Consider the following 10,646-nt stretch of genomic DNA (forward strand, 5'->3'; position numbering starts at 1 on the left):
TGGGCTACAACAGCAGAAGACCCCACCGGGTACCACTCATCTCCACTACAAATAGGAAAAAGAGGCTACAATTTGCGCGAGCTCACCAAAATTGGACAGTTGAAGACTGGAAAAATGTTGCCTGGTCTGATGAGTCTCGATTTCTGTTGAGACATTCAAATGGTAGAGTCAGAATTTGGCATAAACAGAATGAGAACATGGATCCATCATGCCTTGGTACCACTGTGCAGGCTGGTGGTGGTGGTGTAATGGTGTGGGGGATGTTTTCTTGGCACACTTTAGGCCCCTTAGTGCCAATTGGGCATCGTTTAAATGCCACGGGCTACCTGAGCATTGTTTCTGACCAAGTCCATCCCTTCATGACCACCATGTACCCATCCTCTGATGGCTACTTCCAGCAGGATAATGCACTATGTCACAAAGCTCGAATCATTTCAAATTGGTTTCTTGAACATGACAATGAGTTCACTGTACTAAAATGGCCCCCACAGTCACCAGATCTCAACCCAATGGAGCATCTTTGGGATGTGGTGGAACGGGAGCTTCATGCCCTGGATGTGCATCCCACAAATCTCCATCAACTGCAAGATGCTATCCTATCAACATGGGCCAACATTTCTAAAGAATGCTTTCAGCACCTTGTTGAATCAATGCCACATAGAATTAAGGCAGTTCTGAAGGCGAAAGGGGTCAAACACCGTATTAGTATAATTTTCCTAATAATCCTTTAGGTGAGTGTACATCTATACTAATAAAAGGCAAAGCCCTCACTGACTCACTCACTCACTCACTCATCACTAATTCTACAACTTCCTGTGTAGGTAGAAGGCTGAACTTTGGCAGGCTCATTCCTTACAGCTTACTTACAAAAGTTGGTCAGGTTTCATTTCGAAATTCTACGCATAATGGTCATAACTGGAACCTATTTTTCTCCATATACTGTAATGGACGTTAGCTTGATGGCCGTGGGGGGCGGAGCTGCATGTGACATCATCACGCCTCCCACGTAATCACGTGAACTGACTTTGACCGCAGTACGTAGAAAAGAAGGAAGAGCTCCCAAAGAGTGCTGAAGAAAAACGGCAAATACTTTATTTGCGAGATACAAGTTTAATGAGAAGACACGAGGTATAAACGAGACTTTGGATCACTTTGTAACGGAGTTAAAATTGCTGTAGCGAGAAACTTTTAAGTGCCGGGTCTTAGCTAACATTAAATAAAGCTGTGGACATTGCAACATCACACAAGAGAGCAGCTCACGTGAACTGACTGAACGCAGTACGAGTGATCACTTCCATGCATCAAACCTGTTCAAAAAACGCATTTCACAATTGACAAGGTGATTGCTTTATATGTCATTCATTTATAAAACAGAGGAGAAGCTGTGTAAAGGCTGTTTCACAAAAAACCAGCAGAGTGTCTTATATGAGCAGGCAGTCAGCTAAAGACGGGAATCAATAAATATCTATAATCGTAATAAACGAAGAAAAAATAACGTACAAGCCGCGGATTAAATAAAGGAAATGAGTACCTGAACAGTAAAGTAAGTCTCGAATAGCTACACAATAACTATAAGAATCGTAATAAACGAACAATAAAACAGTACAGAACTGCGAAGCAAGGAGAAACGATGGCCTTATATGGCATTCGTTTATAAAGCAGCGGAGAAGCTGTGTGAAGGCAGCTACACAAAAAAACAGCAGAGCCACACTCTGAATGTATTCCTGGCATCACCGTTATACCCTCTGATCTCCCATTTCAATTGAAATCCGTCAAATTTCCAGTAAGGCTCTGCTTCGCGATGACAATTAATAAGTCTCAGGGACACACCCCACAAAAGGTTGCCATTGATTTGAGGCAACATTGCTTTCCTCCTGGACAAAACTATACGTTGCAATCTCAAAAGTAATCTCAGTGCACAGCTTGGTCATATTACAACCGGAGTGCTGAACTGACAACGAGGTATACAAAGAGATCCTTAACAGATAGTTATTGGTATATTTTCCCTCAGTTTAAAAAGGTTTTCTTTTCTTCTTAATAAAAATTTAAAAGCAGTTCTTCGTCTGTATGTAATATATGTATGTATATATGTATATATGTGTGTATATATGTTGATATGTGTATATATATGCATATATATGTAGATGTGTATATATATATATAGATATGTGTGTGTAGATATGTGTATATGTAGATATGTTTATATGTATATATGTATATGTATGTATTTTATATGTCTGTGTCTGTGTGTGTGTGTGTGTGTGTGTGTGTGTTTGTGTATATATATATGACAGCAACACTCATAACAGTGACAAAACAATTACATTGACAATCATATTACGTTATTTTTAAAATGTTTCCTTTTCTTTTCTTATAACTTCTTTAACACACTACTTCTCCACTGCAAAGCGCGGGTATTTTTCTAGTATATACATATACATACATATGTACATATATACACTGTGGACTATGCCCGGCAGTTTATCCCGGCCAAGACCCCCAAGCCGGCAAATGGAGCCCTCCCTGCAATGTGGAGATGCCCCGAATTCCAGCAGGGCATCATGGACTTTGGAGTTGTAATACACAGCCCTGCTGGAGAACGTCGGGGCTGCCAGGGGACGCTGCAGGAAGGCACAGAGACATTTGGTGTTCCTACAGCCCGGAAGTACTTGCCGGTCACGAGGATGGAAGGAATAAAGTGCTTCCAAGCTGACAAAGAAAGAAGAGTTTTGATTTGACCCGGAAGTGCTAGGAAGTCACATGGACTGCAAGTCAAGGAGCACTTCCGGGTCATGGACTATAAAAAGGACAAGGAAACACCAGAGCGTTGAGCTGAGCTGGGTGGAAGGGTGGCAATGCGTCTGGGAGTGGAGGATTGTATTATTGTAGTTATTTGATTATTGTATGTGAATAGTGTAGTGGTGGTGCTTTCTGCACTTAATTATTATAATAAATAATAGTTATTGGACTACTACCTGGTGTTTGGCGTGGTACCTGAGGGTTCAAGGGAGCACTAGCACCCCATACTGCGACAACACATATACATATACACACATGTATATATATATACATATACACATATATATATATATATATATATATATATATATACATACATATATATACACACACACATATATATACACACACATACATTAACATATATATATATATATACATACACATGCACATATACATATACATACATATCAACATATACACATATATATATACACATACATATATTTTATACACATACATCCACATAAAAACATATATATATATGCAGGTATATATATATACATTTCTACATATATACACACATACATATATACACACATATACATATATATATATATATATATATATATCCTTTGGGGTCCGAGCAGCTGTTGCTGGGCATGCCAGAATCCATCGAGGAAGAAAACAGAAAAACATTATTTGTACAAATTCTTAATTTATCTATCCATTCCTAAATAATTAAATGGGCAGGCTATTTCGTACCAGTGCAATACGCTGCTTGTTAAAACGGATGACTTCCGCTATTACGTGTACGTAGTGCTGCGTGGGCATTATGAACTATCATACCTGTTCGAGTTCTATTTAAATTTTAAATATAAGTATTTTTTATTAAGTCGACAGAAATATCTTTGGTAGGAATGTAAGTTAAATTTAGTCATCATTGCATAAATTTTTTTTCACCATAGAAATGTAAAGACTAAATACAACTTACATTCCTACCAAAGATATTTCTGTCAACTAAATAGAACCTACTTATATCCAAATAGAACTTGAAAAGATATATTTTTTCGAATCTGAGCGCGCATTTTAGATCGACTTAACGCGCACTACATCGAGACCCGTGCTATTGTGTTCTGGCCTGCCTGCCTCAATAAGTCACCGTAAACCCGCTCTTACTTTTTACCGTTCATTTAATCATGGGCCTCTCTACAGTTTTGTTTATTTTCGGGTTGTAATGTTCATTAAATTTACGTATCATCTGGTCCATTGGCGGACCGTGCATCTCACACCTAGGCCTTCAGTACTGCTCCGTCTGAATCAAACGCATCTATACTAATAAAGGCAAAGCCCTCACTCACTCACTCACTCACTCACTCACTGACTCATCACTAATTCTCCAACTTCCCGTGTAGGTAGAAGGCTGAAATTTGGCAGGCTCATTCCTTACAGCTTACTTACAAAAGTTGGGCAGGTTTCATTTCGAAATTCTACGCCTAATGGTCATAACTGGAAGGTATTTTTCTCCATTAACTGTAATGGAGTTGAGCTGGAATGGCGTGGGGGGAGTTTAGTGTGACATCATCACGCCTCCCCGTAATCACGTGAACTGACTGTCAGCGCAGTGCGTAGAAAACCAGGAAGACCTCCAAAAGCGCTTAAGAAAACATGCATTATATAATTGAGAAGGCAGCGAAACAATAAGAAGCGGCGAGTGACATATACTACCATATTCATGAGTGCTGCTACCTCGGAAAGAAAGCAAGGTGTAAACCTAAACTTTAAATTAAGTTCATAGACAGGCTACGCTGGCGTTTCACATGCCCACAGGTAATCACGGGATACAAGTTTAATGAGAGGGCCTTGGGATATAAGCGAGAGTTTTGATCACTTTGTAACTAAGTTAAAATTGTAGGTGAAGGGGTGTGCTTATGCAAATTCGAGACTGTGTTTGTGGGGATTGACAGTTAAAGGCGGGTGGGGAGTCACGTCATCATCTCCCCTCCCATTCATCTTATTTGCTCTGAGCTGAGCTCAGCGGCTAACGCCGTCTTCGAAACAACCGTCAGACTGCCACCAAATACTCACAGAAAAATCCACAAGTTAATACACCGCTGTCTCTAGAGTTTCTCCACACTGAATCCTCCAGGCACTACTTACAAAAGGTCACATTGACAATGCGTGTTACGTTATTTTTAAAATCTTTCCTTTTCTTAGCACAAGCACAGCTGAGAAGCTTGATGCATGTGCTCCATAGCAGCGTTAAAAATAATGCATTTAATCACACTTTGCATTACAAGCAAAGGGAGCTTTTGTCAATGCATGATTTCCTGGTACACGATTACATTGATCAAGCGCATCCGATTCATTTTACCCTCGCACCACCTTAGTTTGAGAAGAAGTATGAAAAAATATGAGGTTAACACAGAAAAACAGATCACCAATTCAAGCTTTATGAATAATCGATTAAGCCATCAATAATTGTTTTGGTAAAGCCATCCTCCTTCCATTTTATAATTTTTCGCCACTAGCCATGATTAAATGAGCGGTAAAAAGTAAGAGCAAAGCGAGGGTGACTTATTTAGGCAGGCATATATATGACAGCAACACTCATGACAATGTCAATCATGTTACGTTATTATTAAAATGTTTCCTTTTCTTTTCATTACTTCTTTAACACACTACTTCTCCGCTGCGGTAGCGGGTATTTTATATATATATATATATATATATGAATGACCCAAAAGGCTGAGACTTTTGATATCATGAGCGTGTCTGCAAAACTGGGGTCTCCTGCCAAGCAAAAGTCGAGCAGACAGCGCGCGTGAATAGCTGTGCCGGCCTTTGAGGCGCTGACTGCGCTTCTGCCTTAAGTCAAAGTGAGCACTTTTAATTTTTCATCCTCCCCTGCGCTATAGCCCAGACAAGTGCAAACACGGGACCCCTTTTCTACACCACGGCAAAATAATATTAAGGCGATTCACACTTTCTTTTGCATTATCGATTATGAGGTCCTCAGCTCGGATTATGAAGACACGCACAGGAGTGGAGGACTGACAGTGCCATCACAGCCGATTAATGGCGGGGCGTCTCACCAGTCTACACAAGACCCACGCGACTGTCCCCAAAAGCGATCATAGCGTCAGCGAACACATCTCTCTATACTATATAAAAGAAAAAGGCAACTTTCCTTTCTTTACACCTTTTTCCTTTTATCCCAAACCAAAGCCTTTCTCTCTTAACACTGCAGAGGACACAAAACTAATTTTCTTTAAATGCGGTAAGGCACATTACCAGAGGCACAAATTTGAGCGTTCACATAGAAAATGTAATTTCAATGTACCTGTACTTCTTAAAGCGTTAATGTTTTACTGTTTAATAACTTATAGACTATAATTTATTATTTTTCCCTTGCACTCAGTGACCAAACCTATACACACACATATAGACACATACAAACATACACACAAGTATATGTATGTGTATATATATATACACACACACACACACACACACACATACATACATACATACACACATATATATAATTTGTGTGTGTGTATGATATGTATAATGTGTATATATGATGTAGATAGGTATGTATGTATATAAAAAATCATGTTCGTTATTTTCAAAATGTTTCCTTTTCTTTCTCTTTCCTTCTTTAACACACTACTTCTCGCTGCCAAGCGTGGGTATATATATATATATATATATATATAGATAGATAGATAGATAGATAGATAGATAGATATATATATATAGATAGATATGAGAACAACATATATATAGATAGATAGATATATATATATATATATATATATAGATAGATAGATAGATATGAGAACAACACTCATATCAATGACAAAACAATTACATTAACAATCAATGTTACGTTATTTTCAAAATTTTCCTTTTCTTTTTAGTACCTTCTTTAACACACTACTTCTCATCGAAGCTTGGTATTCTGCTAGTATATATATATATATTTAAATATAGATAGAGAAGAAAACAACATATATATATATATATATATATATATAGATAGATAGATAGATAGATAGATAGAGATATATATATAGATAGATATGAGAACAACACTCATATCAATGACAAAACAATTACATTAACAACCATGTTACGTTATTTTTAAAATTTTTCCTTTTCTTTTTCGTACCTTCTTTAACACAATACTTCTCCGCTGCGAAGCGCGGGTATTCTGCTAGTACAGTATAAAGAGCCACTGCATCACAGATAGATAACTCCTGTAGCCACAATAAATGCCTTTATTGAATAGACAAACCAGGAGTGAACAAGGTCCTTTCTACTGCAGCCACAGCCGCAAAAACATCAATAATAACTCATAAAACTTGCAATATTATTTAGGAAAATCACAACATTTTACTCACCCAAAATGTGGATTATTTGCAAACAAAATCCATCCTCCTCTCTTTCCTCAAAAACAGTTCAATCACTCTGTCGTACGGATTATCCGTGCGCCTCAGTTCCATCAAAAGTCCCTTTCTATCTCCATCGAAGCTAATGCTGAAAGTGGAACCTGCGGCTTCTATCCAACCAATGGGTCTGAATATGGTGACGTCGCCGTACACCTGCTAGAGGACCGTACTGACACCAACTCAAAATCTGATTGGTTGAAGCAACAGGTTAATCGACATTTATTCTGTGTTAGAGTGCCTGCACAACGAATTGTGAAGTCCTCTTTGCCTGGCAACAAATGATGGCTGAAATGTGATTGGTTAAATGCTGTAATATGAAAATACATGCCTGGAAGCAGCACAACCATCAGAAAAGCTATGAAAGAAGGCGGACAGACTATTTGGAATTATTTAATAAGTATTCATGGACAAAATATAATTAACATCAGTTTGTGATTCAGATATTTTTACTTATGAATATGCTAAGCACTATCCTTCACCCGCAAATATTTACCTTATATGGGCAGGTACTCAATTACGTGGGAGGCGTGATGATGCGAGACGCAACTCCGCCTCTCACGGCCATCGAGCTGCAGTCTATTACAGTATATGGACGAAAAAATAGGTTCCAGTTATGACCATTATGCGTAGAATTTCAAAATGAAACCTGCCCAACTTTTGTAAGTAAGCTGTGAGGAATGAGCCTGCCAAATTTCAGCCTTCTACCTACGGGAAGTTGGAGAGTATTAGTGATGAGTAGGTGAGTGAGTGAGTCAGTCAGTCAGTCAGTCAGTCAGACAGTCAGTGAGGGCTTTGCCTGAGTATGATCAAAATACAATGGTGCCTCATACTTTGGCGATTCTAACTTCCAGAGTTCGACGCTAAATTTGAGAAGAAATTTAATCTGGATATTTCTACATTGAACTGTGAGTACAGTGAGAAACATGCAGCAAATAGATAGCACTTGTGCAGCAAGTGTATAGCGTCACAAGTGTGCACCCAGAGTAGTCTCTTGCTCAGCTGAAAGCATGTCTTGCGTTATGCTCATGAGTTTGCAGTGCTTTTTTCACTTTGTTTTTGGTATTTTTGGTTATCTATCTATTAAACACAGCATCCAAGAAGAATGTGGAAGCAGCAAAGCCTAAGAGGAAGGTTATAGTATCGACAAATAAGGTGATAAAGGAACTTTGTGAAACATCTTTATAGATGTTCCTCTTCCTAACAGTATCATTTCTGTTCCTCCCCACCAGCCACATAGGACACCACCACTCCTCACTAAGGGTACAGTAAATGCAATTTTCATTTTATTATACACTATTTACATATTTTATTTATGGTTTTCATGTGTTAATTTATTATTTAGAGCATTTAATTGTGTTATTTTTACTTTAGATTATGTGTATTTGCTGTTTAAGTTTATTGAAATGGCTATTGTTTAGCGTTTGGGGAGCCAATAATTCACTTTACATTATTTCTAATGGAGAAAACTGACTCAGACCTTGAATAATTCCGAGTTCAAATGGTCTCCTGAAACAAATTAAGTTCGAAGTACAGTACAAGGTATCACTGCACCTTATTCATAATTCTTTATTACCGTAGGGTGGTCGTCTGCGTCTTTGCACATGGACCCTCTGAAAAGCGTAAGTTTTACTTTGCCTTTACTGATCTTGACACATCTCACCTCCTCCTTGACTGTTCTTTTACTACTAAAATATCAAAAGGACTTCTTAGGTCATTTTTGGCCTTTAATGTAACTGCCTTTTACCTTTCCTAATATCCTTTTAAAAGCATTACTCTCAGAAGCCCTACAGCTATTGCCTTGTACTCTTTATACAAATTTTAGTTGTTTCTTTATTCTTTTTTCTCATTTAGTTTCTTTTTCAGCTCCATGTTTATCCTTCATGGAGTTCTTTTAATTTCTTAACTGCTTTTAAATTACAGGCTGAACTTTTCCTGCTTTGTATGTAAACACTTATAATCCTGACAGCTGCTCCTCCACTGTCTCCACACTTCAAAGCTTATCCCAATTTATCTTTTTTAGACTTTGCCACATCTGATCAAACTTTGCTCAGTTGAAGTTAAACTTAACAGTTTCAGATGTTTCACACAAAGCTTTGCCAAATATTGATGGTCACTGACACAAACACTAACATAATGTGTTGAGAACAGTCACTGATTGCATCTAGAAACTAATATTTTCTTAGGCTTGATGATTTGAAAAGTCAGCACAGATAATATTTGAGTAATTACAGTCACTCCTGATTATGGTATCTCCATCTAAATTATTTGATTTTATTAAAAAGATATAAAGTGACACTATCATCTTCATGTGAGGGCCTATAACACCTCCTACTATCAGTCCTCTACCCTAAATTCATTTTCTCAATTACTTTGCTTGATAAAGAGTTCAAGACTCCCAAGTTCAACACTAAATGTTTATTCACATTTTACTACCTCTCTAAAAAAACAGTTTGTGTATCGTGAGTGCTCTGCTGGACCTTCTCCCGGAAGGACAGTATGGAAGGAGAGCACAACCCGGCCAGGATGGCACTGAAGTACGTCCCATACAAAGGGATAAATGAATGGATAATATGGGAAGTTGGTAACTCCAGGGCAGTTCTCTCTCCCAGTATCTAGATGACAGTGCTCAGCTGGCATGGACTCGAATAGGGATGCCGCGGGTGTATGAACATTCTGTTTGAGAGCTGCAAGGAGGGCTCCACCTGGCGGCAGGGGGTATTGGCGGGTACATGGCGCCATATCTTACAATATATATATATATATATAGATAGATAGATAGATAGATAGATAGATATATATATATATATATATATAGATAGATATGAGAACAACATATATATAGATAGATATATATATATATATATATATATATAGATAGATAGATAGATATGAGAACAACACTCATATCAATGACAAAACAATTACATTAACAATCAAGTTACGTTATTTTCAAAATGTTTCCTTTTCTTTTCAGTACCTTCTTTAACACACTACTTCTCCTGCTTATGGGCTGGGTATTCTGCTAGTATATATATATATATTTAAATATAGATAGATAAGAAAACATATATATATATATATATATATATATAGATAGATAGATAGATAGATAGATAGAGATATATATATAGATAGATATGAGAACAACACTCATATCAATGACAAAACAATTACATTAACAACCATGTTACGTTATTTTTAAAATTTTTCCTTTTCTTTTTCGTACCTTCTTTAACACAATACTTTCTCACTGAGCCTTGGTATTCTGCTAGTACAGTATAAAGAGCCACTGCATCACAGATAGATAACTCCTGTAGCCACAATAAATGCCTTTATTGAATAGACAAACCAGGAGTGAACAAGGTCCTTTCTACTGCAGCCACAGCCGCAAAAAAAACATCAATAATAACTCATAAACTTGCAATATTATTTAGGAAAATCACAACATTT

Source organism: Polypterus senegalus, chromosome 17 (assembly GCF_016835505.1).
Source record: "Polypterus senegalus isolate Bchr_013 chromosome 17, ASM1683550v1, whole genome shotgun sequence".
Classification (NCBI taxonomy): Eukaryota; Metazoa; Chordata; class Cladistia; order Polypteriformes; family Polypteridae; genus Polypterus; species Polypterus senegalus.